Consider the following 17,629-nt stretch of genomic DNA (forward strand, 5'->3'; position numbering starts at 1 on the left):
GTTGTTCATACATCTCTTGAAACCAAGTAAATAAACTCTTGTTTAAAGCTGCACTCTCACAGATTTACCGTTTTGACAACTTTTTTTTTATTTTTAGTCCTGGAAAGAGCAAATTTTTGCGTAAATCTCTACAAACCAATGATAAAAGATTGCTGACAAAAAATCAGAGCGCAGATTTGCGTATTTCTGTTAGAAAATTAATGTTTTATGGCTACTAACGGTTTAAGAAAAATGCATAAAACATTTTTTTTTTACTTAAATATATAAATCTGCGATCTATTTTTTGTCAGCAGTCTTATATCACCGGTTTCCATGGATTTTCGCCAAAAATGGCTCGTTCCAAGACAAAAAATAAAAAAAAAGATGTCAAAACGTTCAATCTGTGAGAGTGCAGCTATAAGACTTCTTGTTGGTCGCCAAACGCCATCAGGAGATTTGTCAGAAGTGTGACTTAAACTTCATCTTGGTGCCGTTGTGGGTAGTGTTTCTGGAAAAAACAAAACAAGACGATGAAATCGTTTAAACAACACCGTAAAACTGTTCATACATTACGGCTGGCATGAGCACCACAGCGGTTTCGATGATTGGCACCACAACTGACCTATTCATTGGCACCACAACTTTCACAAACTCAGCCTAGTGTACAGAGTATAGCAAATAAACTGCTTAAATTGAAACACGGCAACTGTTTGTCAATAAAAGAGAACAATTTGCGAGGGATTTGCTAAAACCCAAAGAACGATCAGACTTTTTCTTTTCCTCATTCAATTCACATTAGTATATACCACGCCCACTAAACATTCGCTCCACAACCAAAAAGAGAACATAGCAAAACGAGCGAAAGTCACTTCTGGGCTAGAGCGGACGCGCTGGTCTGTTGGCAAATGTGAGTATGAACAACTCATATTTCTCTTTATAAAAATAATTAGGGATCTTTTAAAACATCGGAGAAAGAAGTGCCGTGTAAGGATGATCAAACTTCGCGTCCGCTCTAGCCCGGAAGTGGCTTTCGCTCGTTTTGCTATGTTCTCTTTTTGGTTGTGGAGCGAAGGTTTAGAAGGCGTAGTGTATTTTTCTTTCTTTGTTTCAAGTTCCAATCATTTTCTTCAATTTCATGTCACACTTATTTTAATATTGTTTGTTTGTAAAAGTGAGAAAGAATCATCATTTTCCTAACGCATGTGTAGGATATAAAATGTGTTGATTGACGCGGTTTTCTTATATTATACTATATGAGAGCTTTCGTGTGAAAAGGGAGGAGCGGACAGGGAGAATGGGGAGATAAGTCCGAGAAGAAGGAAATGAGAGGGAGGACTGGAACCGGAAGGACGGGGAGAGAGGTCAGAGGATAAGGAAATGACAAAGAGGACTGGCAACGGATGGGGAGATACGTCCGAGAAGAAGGAAATGAGAGGGAGGACTGGCAACGGAAGGATGGGGAGAGAGGTCCGAGAAGAAGGAAATGACAGAGAGGACTGGCAACGGAAGGATGGTAGAGAGGTCAGAGAAGAAGGAAATGACAGAGAGGACTGGCAACGGAAGGATGGTAGAGAGGTCAAAGGAGAAGGAAATGACAAAGAGGACTGGCAACGGAAGGATGGGAGGGAGGTCAGAGGAGAAGGAAATGACAGAGGGGACTGGCAACGGAAGTATGGGGAGTGAGGTCAGAGGAGAAGGAAATGAGAGAGAGGACTGGCAACAGATGGAGAGATAAGTCAGAGGAGAAGGAAATGAGAGAGAGGACTGGCAACGGAAGTATGGGGGGAGAGGTCAGAGGAGAAGGAAATGAAAGAGAGGACTGGCAACGGAAGGACTGGGAGATAAGTCAGAGGAGAAGGAAATGAGAGAGAGGACTGGCAACGGAAGGATGGGTAGAGAGGTCAGAGGAGAAGGAAAAGAGATACAGGACTGGCAACGGAAGGATGGGTAGAGAGGTCAGAGGAGAAGGAGAGGAGATAGAGGACTGGCAAAGAGAGGATGGAGAGAGGTCAGAGAAGAAGGAACAGAGAGAGCGGAAACTTGAGAACGGAGAGAGAGGTCAGAGAAGAAGGAAAATAGAGAGCAGAAACGGGAGGATGTGGAGAGTGGTCAGAGAAGATGGAAAGTAGAGAGTGGAAAAGGGAAAATTGGGAAAGAGGTCAGAGATGAAGGAAAAAGAAGAGGGGAAACGGGAGGAATTGGAAAGAGGTCAGGGAAGTAGAAAAGAAGCGAGCAGAAACGGGAGGAAGATGATAGAAGTCAGAGAAGGAGTAGAGGAGAGGAATAGAAACTGGATGATGGAAAGAGGTCAGAGAAGAAGGGAAAATAAGGATGGAATGAGTGAGGGAGTGGCGAGGGAGGGTGGGGCGAGATAGAAAGTGGTGGAAAGGGATTAGAACAGGGGTAAAGATAATATGGTAAGAGCGAAAGAGGAAGATAATTGGAGGGAAGGTGTGAGAGATGTAATAGAAATGAAGAGAAATCATGGCTGGTAAGACTAAAAGTCGATTTGACAGTTTGTTTATCGTATCCTGGGCGACAACAAACGCATTACTCTGAGAGTAAGTGGGGAAGACAGAAAAGAAGACCGAGTTTGCTTTTTTAGCGTCTTTATATTTCCTACCATAAAATAATAATGTTCAACAATATACCCGTATGCATTTAGTTACAATATTTCATTTCTATGCACAATACATTAAACAAATATTGACTTCAAGTCCATTGTTCTGGTATTGCAAAAATGAGTGTACTGCCGGACACTAGCCTTATAAACACATCTTTGGTTCTGTGCACTGTTTCTCCGAGTGCTTTTTCGATATTTCGGGCATCTGCCATATTTGACGAAAACGTCATGAAGAATGGTTATTGCAACGTAACTAGGCATGCTTTTAAGCGAATTGTACGCGAGAATGTTCTTTCATGATACTGGATGGTCTAGTGTTCCTGATATACGCTTTGCTTCACCATCAAATGTTCAAATGTTTGTTTTCTGGCTTGCTGTATTACGATTCTATGTCTTCTACATTTATTTTTCTCACTGTGTTTTTTTTATTTGCAATCTACATGAAATTAGTTGGGGTACGCGAAAATCCAAACCACAATCACCCCAATTGGAAGTGAGAAATGGAAACAAGAAATAGTCCCTTTTATCCCCGTTCAATTGACTCAATAACAGTAATTTAAAGTGTGTTCACGAAAACAAATACAATTGTTACAGTATTATCAACAATAATGTAATTCGATCATATGTATACTAAATTAACATGTTATCATTGAAGTAAATAATAACTGTTTGGGGTGATTTACATGCATGTTTTTCTTACATATTTTTCTACAAAAACATTTTTGCGTTAATATTGTTGTCGGACATTTCATTGCAAGAAAATTGTCTTTTCATTTTTTTATGTCAGAAAACCGTGTGTCTGAAATGCTAAACTGTTTGTTGTTACATCTAATTTTGCCATTAGAAAACGCTGATTGAGGAATCTTTATTTGATCTTTCTGTTATTTATGGGTTTTTTTTTAAAGTTAATGTGTTGCTATTTCAGTTGATATTAGTGAAATTCATTTTTTAGTGTACAAAGCCAAACTGACAAGTACACCACCATTGAATACATACATCCGTTGCAACATGTGTAGCTGTAATGAGGAATTAAGCTACATATATTAAATAAGGCTTTATCAGATTTTCAATAAAAAGAGGTACATTTTTTTCCGAAAATTTCTTTAAACAAAATAAACACGTTTTTGTGTCAAATCATTCAAGACGACACGATCATTTTGTAGTCTGGAGTATTATCACACAAAAACATATTTATATTGTCGACAAACTTTACCGAAAAAATGCAAATGTTCTTTTTTTTATCCGAAATATGTTTTCGTAAAATATTCTCAACTCCTTAATAACACAAAACATGTTTGAAAGATGTAGGTTCTACACATGAAAAAGATTGAAACATTTCTACGTTAAGCCTTGCCCACCCACTTTTGTACTGTGGAAGACCCTTAAACAAAACTGAAACTAAACGTCAACGTTGCCGTTGCACATGCGATATAGACGCAATCATACATGTGTCGTTGTGCAGGTGATCAAGAACAAATACGTGCATTAACTGGTGCGCAGGCGATAAAAACGTACACGTACATGAACTGTTGAGCAGGCAATAAAGACGTACACGTACGTGAACTGTTGAGCAGGCAATAAAGACGTACACGTACGTGAACTGTTGAGCAGGCAATAAAAACGTACACGTTCATGAACTGTTGAGCAGGCAATAAAGACGTACACGTACATGAACTGTTGAGCAGGCAATAAAGACGTACACGTACGTGAACTGTTGGGCAGGCAATAAAGACGTACACGTGCATGAACTGTTGAGTAGGCAATAAAGACGTACACGTACATGAACTGTTGAGTAGGCAATAAAGACGTACACGTACATGAACTGTTGGGTAGGCAATAAAGACGTACACGTACATGAACTGTTGGGCAGGCAATAAAGACGTACACGTACGTGAACTGTTGGGTAGCGTGAACTGTTGAGCAGGCAATAAAGACGTACACGTACATGAACTGTTGAGTAGGCAATAAAGACGTACACGTACATGAACTGTTGGGTAGGCAATAAAGACGTACACGTACATGAACTGTTGGGCAGGCAATAAAGACGTACACGTACATGAACTGTTGGGTAGGCAATAAAGACGTACACGTACATGAACTGTTGAGTAGGCAATAAAGACGTACACGTACATGAACTGTTGGGTAGGCAATAAAGACGTACACGTACATGAACTGTTGGGTAGGCAATAAAGACGTACACGTACATGAACTGTTGGGTAGGCAAAAAATAACAGATTACTAGTTAAAAATACAATTGAAGAAGGCTCACAGATAAAAACAAGCCATAATCAATTGGACAGAAAATACCTTCAACTGCTAAATAATTAATATTTTTATTTTTTAACAATTGTCATGGCATATCTGTCATTGAAATTTAGAATTTTAATATAACCTGGCTTGATTCAGGCTTGCTCTAACTTTAAACTCATTTGAAACATATACCCCACCTTTTCTCCGGTGGACCATCTTCCTCTTGTTCTGCTTCATCAGCATCATCATGTGGTCGTTTCACACCAACATCACTGAAAAACAATCAGTGATATTGCTATTAATAATCACTATTTTATCATTTTCTTGACTCAACTGGAAAACACTGACACATCAATAAGTAATGTACAGAATCAGAAGTCTTACTTGAGTGTTTAAAGAAGCCATGATCAACATTTAAAATAAAAGCTTATTACGCCAATTACGAACTCACTTGCCTTAAGAATGGAATATAGATTTTTTTTTTTTTTTAAATATATGTCAATGGTTGAAGTAAAGGCTATATTGATCTGTTTCTTCATTCAGCAATACTTAAAATCATTTTACTTGAACCAAACGACTGAATTACTTACTAATCCTTAGTGTTAAGAACAACTTTATACTTGAATGTACCACATTTAATTATGCTTTGACCAAGATAGCCATTTTTTGTAATGTTAACCAAATAGTGAATTTCATAATATAATAATCAGAAATTTCTACCTTATCTGATTTTCTGCATTGTCAGAAACTTTTTCATCTTTACTTTCAGCCACCTCCAAACTTCCCTCACTACATTCTTTATGAGTATCTGCCTCAACATCCATTTTTACAGCCTGAAAGAAGAAAAAATACTTGGTATCTATGGATGATTATAAGTTCATTCAATTATCTATAAAATCATCCATGACAATGTTCAGCACATAAGTACTGTAGGGCATATCAAGTTCTAATCCTGCAAGTTTCATATATTTACCGATAAAGATAATTAAGGATGAATTGTGACATATGATGAACATCAATACACAGGAGACAATACTTCCTAAATGTTTCAGTATCAAGTACTTAAATGGATTATGGATTGCGAGTGAAGTCGTATCAACACAAACTTGTACCAATTTTAAATGAAGTCGTGCCATATACGGATAAGTCATACCAAATATGGAGTATATAGTATCTGAATTACATATCTTCTGTTACAGTCTTTGATTTTAAATAAGTTGGTCCGTAACCAATATGTTCCTTAAATACCATATGCAAAAAGATTTTTTGTGTGTTACCCCCGATAACAATCTCAGTTGTTCACACCTTATCTTATCTATCAACTATATAAGCTAAATTTGGGAAGACTTCCAGCATATATGGCTAGCCACAATAATACGCCTATAGGGAACTTTTTTTAACATTTGGATATTCATTTTGTTCCCTAAACCCCACAAGTCGACTGATCCATATCAATGTAAAATCAACTGTTACTCCACAACACTAAACACTTTACTGTTAAATAAAAACACAAAACCGCTGGGATCTGTCATTCTTGGCTAAGAAAACAACAAGTGGGATATGGATGCGTAGAGTCACTATGAAAAAAATCGTCAAAGACTCTGAAGCGGCTGTTTAAAAGGACTACGTATATGGCATGACTCTGTATTGGTACAAGCTCGTGCTGGTACGACCTCTTGTTACCCCACAAGCAAACTGTACTATCCTTGGTAAGGTAACCACTGTAACCATATTTATGTTATTTGGTTCAACATGGCCTCACCATAAGCTGACTAAATTACCAGCTTGAGGAAGATGCTAATGAAATTAAATGTTTAATGGAAAATCAAGACCCAATGATATACCAATCTCACCAGCTTTTTAGTTTTACTCAGTCATTATTATATTTGTCTGTGTTGAATAGGTAACATCCTACCCAGCACCAGGAAGAAAAACCTCTCAAGCTAACTATCGCTAAAGTGAAAGCAGATATTATTGGTTTTCGTAAGAGGACTGGTACGAACCTTACTGAGTACGAAATGACCGGCAAAAAAGCAATAACAAACATTAATGAAAGCTATATTAAACACGAATACTCTTAATTAACTTCAATTGTTAGATTTATTTGTTCACAAACACATGTAATATTATCTGGATAAAACAATGAAGTGGATTACATTAAATTAACTTTTGGAATTTCATTTTTTTACCCAAAAAAATATCGAATTTCAGTGACACAACTCCAAATCTTTTTAGAAATCTTAGTGTTGACGGCAAAATAGTGTTGTTATACAAATGCATAAGTTTAAATATTACAAGGATTCCAACAAAAAAATACCAATTAAGTTCGAGGAATTGATCTATGCCTGTCAATCCATTTTCGCTTTGTTTATTTTCTTGGACTGATAATGGCTGCCAATCAATGGGGCTTACATGTAAAATATCAAGGAGTGTGATAAAAATCAACGTCACGTGACTAATCAGTGTGGCGTCTGCACTTTACAAGTATGCGCAATGTTCATTGACGCTTTAATATCACTTTCACCAAAGACATCGATCAAAAATGTTTTTCGGCCTGAAAATAATCATAAACCATTAGACCTTTTAGATTTAAAATTGTTTCATATTTAAAAATTGATAATAATACAATACTGGTGTATATATATAATATATGATCAATTGATCAATTTAACATACTGGTACAGTATTTATTTTCCGACTACTCCTTCAATGTGAAGGTCACCTATTTCCACTCTCATCATCCTTCAGGAAAACTCTAAATGTTTTTAAAAGTGGCTGAAGAAGTCGTAACCACACTCAGAAACATCCAATTTATTAAAATTACACGAATCTTATCTAGTTAAATAGTTATTATGTTACTTATTAAGTGCATTTCGCAAACCATAACTTGCTAGTTAACCTGTTAGTGGGTAATGGGTGGAATAGTCTTATGACATTTATCTTCCCCAAAAAAGTATCGCGAATATTAACTAGATAGCTAGTATAATATGCCACCACACAATTCTGATACAAATTTTTATACATAAACATACATCACGGTTTAAATGAATAAGTTTTTGACATGACCGCGAAAAAAGTGTACAAAACACCATATTGACATGATAAGATTCTTATAAGTTATTTTTTCATGTACACAAAGCTCTATTACCCTCCCCTCCACCCTCTCTCCTCTGCAGTAAGCTTTAAATTTGGCAACATAAATGATATATTTTTTTTAAAGAAATACACAAGAATGCCAGAATGTACCATTTCCAAACTAAACTAGCTTATTTATTTCGTCGGGGGCGACCCCCAATCCATTTTTACACGTTTTAGATTATCGGTTCTGGTGGAGTGTTGCACCGTATAATGCCAAATCTCTATACACACACACATACATGACATATATAGCTCACAGAGTCGTGTACATGTATGATGCAGGTCCCAATAGCTGCCCATGGCTTACTGAAAAAGTAATAAATAATACTACTTTTATGGGTTGCTGATCACGTCATGGGACATAATACTATAAATCATGAATTATCGACGATATTACAACATATTATCAAAGCTAAATTTCACTAGGGTTATATAATAGCCAACTATTATTATCAAGACTGATTTTACCTAGCTGAGGCCACAGGCAACTATTTAAGTAAGCCAGGGACAGCTGTTGGGGTCTGTGGGCCCTGTGTGCGCTGGCGTTTGATTTGGAACAGAGAGCGAGCTTAGATTTCAAAACAGTGAACAATATCAAAGTGATATTTTCACTGTTACAAACAGTGAAATATCAATTTAATTTCACTGATAAATCTATATAAACCACTGGAAAGCATATGATGTATTTTGATATTGTTTGCTATATTTGTCGTCTGAAATTGCCGTTCATATCATGCAGCGATATTCCACCACTGACAAACGTTACTTTCACCTCATCACCATGTAACGACTGGTCACGGTACGGGTTAGGATCAGAGGCACAAAGACAAAACAAATGGATAGTGCTCATATTGTGTACATGTATTACAACATAATCCGTGCATTTAAAAAAGAAATCACTTTGGAAGGATTTTCAGTTATTTTTCTATTTAGTACTCATGGATACTCCAAATCTTTACGACACATTTGCCAGTCATTTCATTAACACCATGCTCTTTTCCTTTCAAATATCTGTCTTGATCATCTTGTATGCTTTGTTGTTGTTCATACATCTCTTGAAACCAAGTAAATAAACTCTTGTTTAAAGCTGCACTCTCACAGATTTACCGTTTTGACAACTTTTTTTTTATTTTTAGTCCTGGAAAGAGCAAATTTTTGCGTAAATCTCTACAAACCAATGATAAAAGATTGCTGACAAAAAATCAGAGCGCAGATTTGCGTATTTCTGTTAGAAAATTAATGTTTTATGGCTACTAACGGTTTAAGAAAAATGCATAAAACATTTTTTTTTTACTTAAATATATAAATCTGCGATCTATTTTTTGTCAGCAGTCTTATATCACCGGTTTCCATGGATTTTCGCCAAAAATGGCTCGTTCCAAGACAAAAAATAAAAAAAAAGATGTCAAAACGTTCAATCTGTGAGAGTGCAGCTATAAGACTTCTTGTTGGTCGCCAAAACGCCATCAGGAGATTTGTCAGAAGTGTGACTTAAACTTCATCTTGGTGCCGTTGTGGGTAGTGTTTCTGGAAAAAACAAAACAAGACGATGAAATCGTTTAAACAACACCGTAAAACTGTTCATACATTACGGCTGGCATGAGCACCACAGCGGTTTCGATGATTGGCACCACAACTGACCTATTCATTGGCACCACAACTTTCACAAACTCAGCCTAGTGTACAGAGTATAGCAAATAAACTGCTTAAATTGAAACACGGCAACTGTTTGTCAATAAAAGAGAACAATTTGCGAGGGATTTGCTAAAACCCAAAGAACGATCAGACTTTTTCTTTTCCTCATTCAATTCACATTAGTATATACCACGCCCACTAAACATTCGCTCCACAACCAAAAAGAGAACATAGCAAAACGAGCGAAAGTCACTTCTGGGCTAGAGCGGACGCGCTGGTCTGTTGGCAAATGTGAGTATGAACAACTCATATTTCTCTTTATAAAAATAATTAGGGATCTTTTAAAACATCGGAGAAAGAAGTGCCGTGTAAGGATGATCAAACTTCGCGTCCGCTCTAGCCCGGAAGTGGCTTTCGCTCGTTTTGCTATGTTCTCTTTTTGGTTGTGGAGCGAAGGTTTAGAAGGCGTAGTGTATTTTTCTTTCTTTGTTTCAAGTTCCAATCATTTTCTTCAATTTCATGTCACACTTATTTTAATATTGTTTGTTTGTAAAAGTGAGAAAGAATCATCATTTTCCTAACGCATGTGTAGGATATAAAATGTGTTGATTGACGCGGTTTTCTTATATTATACTATATGAGAGCTTTCGTGTGAAAAGGGAGGAGCGGACAGGGAGAATGGGGAGATAAGTCCGAGAAGAAGGAAATGAGAGGGAGGACTGGAACCGGAAGGACGGGGAGAGAGGTCAGAGGATAAGGAAATGACAAAGAGGACTGGCAACGGATGGGGAGATACGTCCGAGAAGAAGGAAATGAGAGGGAGGACTGGCAACGGAAGGATGGGGAGAGAGGTCCGAGAAGAAGGAAATGACAGAGAGGACTGGCAACGGAAGGATGGTAGAGAGGTCAGAGAAGAAGGAAATGACAGAGAGGACTGGCAACGGAAGGATGGTAGAGAGGTCAAAGGAGAAGGAAATGACAAAGAGGACTGGCAACGGAAGGATGGGAGGGAGGTCAGAGGAGAAGGAAATGACAGAGGGGACTGGCAACGGAAGTATGGGGAGTGAGGTCAGAGGAGAAGGAAATGAGAGAGAGGACTGGCAACAGATGGAGAGATAAGTCAGAGGAGAAGGAAATGAGAGAGAGGACTGGCAACGGAAGTATGGGGGGAGAGGTCAGAGGAGAAGGAAATGAAAGAGAGGACTGGCAACGGAAGGACTGGGAGATAAGTCAGAGGAGAAGGAAATGAGAGAGAGGACTGGCAACGGAAGGATGGGTAGAGAGGTCAGAGGAGAAGGAAAAGAGATACAGGACTGGCAACGGAAGGATGGGTAGAGAGGTCAGAGGAGAAGGAGAGGAGATAGAGGACTGGCAAAGAGAGGATGGAGAGAGGTCAGAGAAGAAGGAACAGAGAGAGCGGAAACTTGAGAACGGAGAGAGAGGTCAGAGAAGAAGGAAAATAGAGAGCAGAAACGGGAGGATGTGGAGAGTGGTCAGAGAAGATGGAAAGTAGAGAGTGGAAAAGGGAAAATTGGGAAAGAGGTCAGAGATGAAGGAAAAAGAAGAGGGGAAACGGGAGGAATTGGAAAGAGGTCAGGGAAGTAGAAAAGAAGCGAGCAGAAACGGGAGGAAGATGATAGAAGTCAGAGAAGGAGTAGAGGAGAGGAATAGAAACTGGATGATGGAAAGAGGTCAGAGAAGAAGGGAAAATAAGGATGGAATGAGTGAGGGAGTGGCGAGGGAGGGTGGGGCGAGATAGAAAGTGGTGGAAAGGGATTAGAACAGGGGTAAAGATAATATGGTAAGAGCGAAAGAGGAAGATAATTGGAGGGAAGGTGTGAGAGATGTAATAGAAATGAAGAGAAATCATGGCTGGTAAGACTAAAAGTCGATTTGACAGTTTGTTTATCGTATCCTGGGCGACAACAAACGCATTACTCTGAGAGTAAGTGGGGAAGACAGAAAAGAAGACCGAGTTTGCTTTTTTAGCGTCTTTATATTTCCTACCATAAAATAATAATGTTCAACAATATACCCGTATGCATTTAGTTACAATATTTCATTTCTATGCACAATACATTAAACAAATATTGACTTCAAGTCCATTGTTCTGGTATTGCAAAAATGAGTGTACTGCCGGACACTAGCCTTATAAACACATCTTTGGTTCTGTGCACTGTTTCTCCGAGTGCTTTTTCGATATTTCGGGCATCTGCCATATTTGACGAAAACGTCATGAAGAATGGTTATTGCAACGTAACTAGGCATGCTTTTAAGCGAATTGTACGCGAGAATGTTCTTTCATGATACTGGATGGTCTAGTGTTCCTGATATACGCTTTGCTTCACCATCAAATGTTCAAATGTTTGTTTTCTGGCTTGCTGTATTACGATTCTATGTCTTCTACATTTATTTTTCTCACTGTGTTTTTTTTATTTGCAATCTACATGAAATTAGTTGGGGTACGCGAAAATCCAAACCACAATCACCCCAATTGGAAGTGAGAAATGGAAACAAGAAATAGTCCCTTTTATCCCCGTTCAATTGACTCAATAACAGTAATTTAAAGTGTGTTCACGAAAACAAATACAATTGTTACAGTATTATCAACAATAATGTAATTCGATCATATGTATACTAAATTAACATGTTATCATTGAAGTAAATAATAACTGTTTGGGGTGATTTACATGCATGTTTTTCTTACATATTTTTCTACAAAAACATTTTTGCGTTAATATTGTTGTCGGACATTTCATTGCAAGAAAATTGTCTTTTCATTTTTTTATGTCAGAAAACCGTGTGTCTGAAATGCTAAACTGTTTGTTGTTACATCTAATTTTGCCATTAGAAAACGCTGATTGAGGAATCTTTATTTGATCTTTCTGTTATTTATGGGTTTTTTTTTAAAATTAATGTGTTGCTATTTCAGTTGATATTAGTGAAATTCATTTTTTAGTGTACAAAGCCAAACTGACAAGTACACCACCATTGAATACATACATCCGTTGCAACATGTGTAGCTGTAATGAGGAATTAAGCTACATATATTAAATAAGGCTTTATCAGATTTTCAATAAAAAGAGGTACATTTTTTTCCGAAAATTTCTTTAAAACAAAATAAACACGTTTTTGTGTCAAATCATTCAAGACGACACGATCATTTTGTAGTCTGGAGTATTATCACACAAAAACATATTTATATTGTCGACAAACTTTACCGAAAAAATGCAAATGTTCTTTTTTTTATCCGAAATATGTTTTCGTAAAATATTCTCAACTCCTTAATAACACAAAACATGTTTGAAAGATGTAGGTTCTACACATGAAAAAGATTGAAACATTTCTACGTTAAGCCTTGCCCACCCACTTTTGTACTGTGGAAGACCCTTAAACAAAACTGAAACTAAACGTCAACGTTGCCGTTGCACATGCGATATAGACGCAATCATACATGTGTCGTTGTGCAGGTGATCAAGAACAAATACGTGCATTAACTGGTGCGCAGGCGATAAAAACGTACACGTACATGAACTGTTGAGCAGGCAATAAAGACGTACACGTACGTGAACTGTTGAGCAGGCAATAAAGACGTACACGTACGTGAACTGTTGAGCAGGCAATAAAAACGTACACGTTCATGAACTGTTGAGCAGGCAATAAAGACGTACACGTACATGAACTGTTGAGCAGGCAATAAAGACGTACACGTACGTGAACTGTTGGGCAGGCAATAAAGACGTACACGTGCATGAACTGTTGAGTAGGCAATAAAGACGTACACGTACATGAACTGTTGAGTAGGCAATAAAGACGTACACGTACATGAACTGTTGGGTAGGCAATAAAGACGTACACGTACATGAACTGTTGGGCAGGCAATAAAGACGTACACGTACGTGAACTGTTGGGTAGCGTGAACTGTTGAGCAGGCAATAAAGACGTACACGTACATGAACTGTTGAGTAGGCAATAAAGACGTACACGTACATGAACTGTTGGGTAGGCAATAAAGACGTACACGTACATGAACTGTTGGGCAGGCAATAAAGACGTACACGTACATGAACTGTTGGGTAGGCAATAAAGACGTACACGTACATGAACTGTTGAGTAGGCAATAAAGACGTACACGTACATGAACTGTTGGGTAGGCAATAAAGACGTACACGTACATGAACTGTTGGGTAGGCAATAAAGACGTACACGTACATGAACTGTTGGGTAGGCAAAAAATAACAGATTACTAGTTAAAAATACAATTGAAGAAGGCTCACAGATAAAAACAAGCCATAATCAATTGGACAGAAAATACCTTCAACTGCTAAATAATTAATATTTTTATTTTTTAACAATTGTCATGGCATATCTGTCATTGAAATTTAGAATTTTAATATAACCTGGCTTGATTCAGGCTTGCTCTAACTTTAAACTCATTTGAAACATATACCCCACCTTTTCTCCGGTGGACCATCTTCCTCTTGTTCTGCTTCATCAGCATCATCATGTGGTCGTTTCACACCAACATCACTGAAAAACAATCAGTGATATTGCTATTAATAATCACTATTTTATCATTTTCTTGACTCAACTGGAAAACACTGACACATCAATAAGTAATGTACAGAATCAGAAGTCTTACTTGAGTGTTTAAAGAAGCCATGATCAACATTTAAAATAAAAGCTTATTACGCCAATTACGAACTCACTTGCCTTAAGAATGGAATATAGATTTTTTTTTTTTTTAAATATATGTCAATGGTTGAAGTAAAGGCTATATTGATCTGTTTCTTCATTCAGCAATACTTAAAATCATTTTACTTGAACCAAACGACTGAATTACTTACTAATCCTTAGTGTTAAGAACAACTTTATACTTGAATGTACCACATTTAATTATGCTTTGACCAAGATAGCCATTTTTTGTAATGTTAACCAAATAGTGAATTTCATAATATAATAATCAGAAATTTCTACCTTATCTGATTTTCTGCATTGTCAGAAACTTTTTCATCTTTACTTTCAGCCACCTCCAAACTTCCCTCACTACATTCTTTATGAGTATCTGCCTCAACATCCATTTTTACAGCCTGAAAGAAGAAAAAATACTTGGTATCTATGGATGATTATAAGTTCATTCAATTATCTATAAAATCATCCATGACAATGTTCAGCACATAAGTACTGTAGGGCATATCAAGTTCTAATCCTGCAAGTTTCATATATTTACCGATAAAGATAATTAAGGATGAATTGTGACATATGATGAACATCAATACACAGGAGACAATACTTCCTAAATGTTTCAGTATCAAGTACTTAAATGGATTATGGATTGCGAGTGAAGTCGTATCAACACAAACTTGTACCAATTTTAAATGAAGTCGTGCCATATACGGATAAGTCATACCAAATATGGAGTATATAGTATCTGAATTACATATCTTCTGTTACAGTCTTTGATTTTAAATAAGTTGGTCCGTAACCAATATGTTCCTTAAATACCATATGCAAAAAGATTTTTTGTGTGTTACCCCCGATAACAATCTCAGTTGTTCACACCTTATCTTATCTATCAACTATATAAGCTAAATTTGGGAAGACTTCCAGCATATATGGCTAGCCACAATAATACGCCTATAGGGAACTTTTTTTAACATTTGGATATTCATTTTGTTCCCTAAACCCCACAAGTCGACTGATCCATATCAATGTAAAATCAACTGTTACTCCACAACACTAAACACTTTACTGTTAAATAAAAACACAAAACCGCTGGGATCTGTCATTCTTGGCTAAGAAAACAACAAGTGGGATATGGATGCGTAGAGTCACTATGAAAAAAATCGTCAAAGACTCTGAAGCGGCTGTTTAAAAGGACTACGTATATGGCATGACTCTGTATTGGTACAAGCTCGTGCTGGTACGACCTCTTGTTACCCCACAAGCAAACTGTACTATCCTTGGTAAGGTAACCACTGTAACCATATTTATGTTATTTGGTTCAACATGGCCTCACCATAAGCTGACTAAATTACCAGCTTGAGGAAGATGCTAATGAAATTAAATGTTTAATGGAAAATCAAGACCCAATGATATACCAATCTCACCAGCTTTTTAGTTTTACTCAGTCATTATTATATTTGTCTGTGTTGAATAGGTAACATCCTACCCAGCACCAGGAAGAAAAACCTCTCAAGCTAACTATCGCTAAAGTGAAAGCAGATATTATTGGTTTTCGTAAGAGGACTGGTACGAACCTTACTGAGTACGAAATGACCGGCAAAAAAGCAATAACAAACATTAATGAAAGCTATATTAAACACGAATACTCTTAATTAACTTCAATTGTTAGATTTATTTGTTCACAAACACATGTAATATTATCTGGATAAAACAATGAAGTGGATTACATTAAATTAACTTTTGGAATTTCATTTTTTTACCCAAAAAAATATCGAATTTCAGTGACACAACTCCAAATCTTTTTAGAAATCTTAGTGTTGACGGCAAAATAGTGTTGTTATACAAATGCATAAGTTTAAATATTACAAGGATTCCAACAAAAAAATACCAATTAAGTTCGAGGAATTGATCTATGCCTGTCAATCCATTTTCGCTTTGTTTATTTTCTTGGACTGATAATGGCTGCCAATCAATGGGGCTTACATGTAAAATATCAAGGAGTGTGATAAAAATCAACGTCACGTGACTAATCAGTGTGGCGTCTGCACTTTACAAGTATGCGCAATGTTCATTGACGCTTTAATATCACTTTCACCAAAGACATCGATCAAAAATGTTTTTCGGCCTGAAAATAATCATAAACCATTAGACCTTTTAGATTTAAAATTGTTTCATATTTAAAAATTGATAATAATACAATACTGGTGTATATATATAATATATGATCAATTGATCAATTTAACATACTGGTACAGTATTTATTTTCCGACTACTCCTTCAATGTGAAGGTCACCTATTTCCACTCTCATCATCCTTCAGGAAAACTCTAAATGTTTTTAAAAGTGGCTGAAGAAGTCGTAACCACACTCAGAAACATCCAATTTATTAAAATTACACGAATCTTATCTAGTTAAATAGTTATTATGTTACTTATTAAGTGCATTTCGCAAACCATAACTTGCTAGTTAACCTGTTAGTGGGTAATGGGTGGAATAGTCTTATGACATTTATCTTCCCCAAAAAAGTATCGCGAATATTAACTAGATAGCTAGTATAATATGCCACCACACAATTCTGATACAAATTTTTATACATAAACATACATCACGGTTTAAATGAATAAGTTTTTGACATGACCGCGAAAAAAGTGTACAAAACACCATATTGACATGATAAGATTCTTATAAGTTATTTTTTCATGTACACAAAGCTCTATTACCCTCCCCTCCACCCTCTCTCCTCTGCAGTAAGCTTTAAATTTGGCAACATAAATGATATATTTTTTTTAAAGAAATACACAAGAATGCCAGAATGTACCATTTCCAAACTAAACTAGCTTATTTATTTCGTCGGGGGCGACCCCCAATCCATTTTTACACGTTTTAGATTATCGGTTCTGGTGGAGTGTTGCACCGTATAATGCCAAATCTCTATACACACACACATACATGACATATATAGCTCACAGAGTCGTGTACATGTATGATGCAGGTCCCAATAGCTGCCCATGGCTTACTGAAAAAGTAATAAATAATACTACTTTTATGGGTTGCTGATCACGTCATGGGACATAATACTATAAATCATGAATTATCGACGATATTACAACATATTATCAAAGCTAAATTTCACTAGGGTTATATAATAGCCAACTATTATTATCAAGACTGATTTTACCTAGCTGAGGCCACAGGCAACTATTTAAGTAAGCCAGGGACAGCTGTTGGGGTCTGTGGGCCCTGTGTGCGCTGGCGTTTGATTTGGAACAGAGAGCGAGCTTAGATTTCAAAACAGTGAACAATATCAAAGTGATATTTT

At 36.8% G+C, this 17,629-nt stretch overlaps 1 long non-coding RNA gene across 1 annotated transcript; it reads right to left on the reverse strand.

Moving 5' to 3' along the window:
• Positions 1–14,005: 14,005 nt before the first annotated feature.
• On the reverse strand, positions 14,006–16,290 carry LOC128226937 (uncharacterized). Its single transcript, XR_008259742.1, has 3 exons — positions 16,200–16,290; positions 14,603–14,715; positions 14,006–14,155 (listed from the first exon to the last, which is right to left on the reverse strand). It is a non-coding gene; the product is annotated as an uncharacterized LOC128226937 (long non-coding RNA).
• Between the last annotated feature and the right edge of the window lie 1,339 nt (positions 16,291–17,629).

Source organism: Mya arenaria, chromosome 3 (assembly GCF_026914265.1).
Source record: "Mya arenaria isolate MELC-2E11 chromosome 3, ASM2691426v1".
Lineage (NCBI taxonomy): Eukaryota > Metazoa > Mollusca > Bivalvia > Myida > Myidae > Mya > Mya arenaria.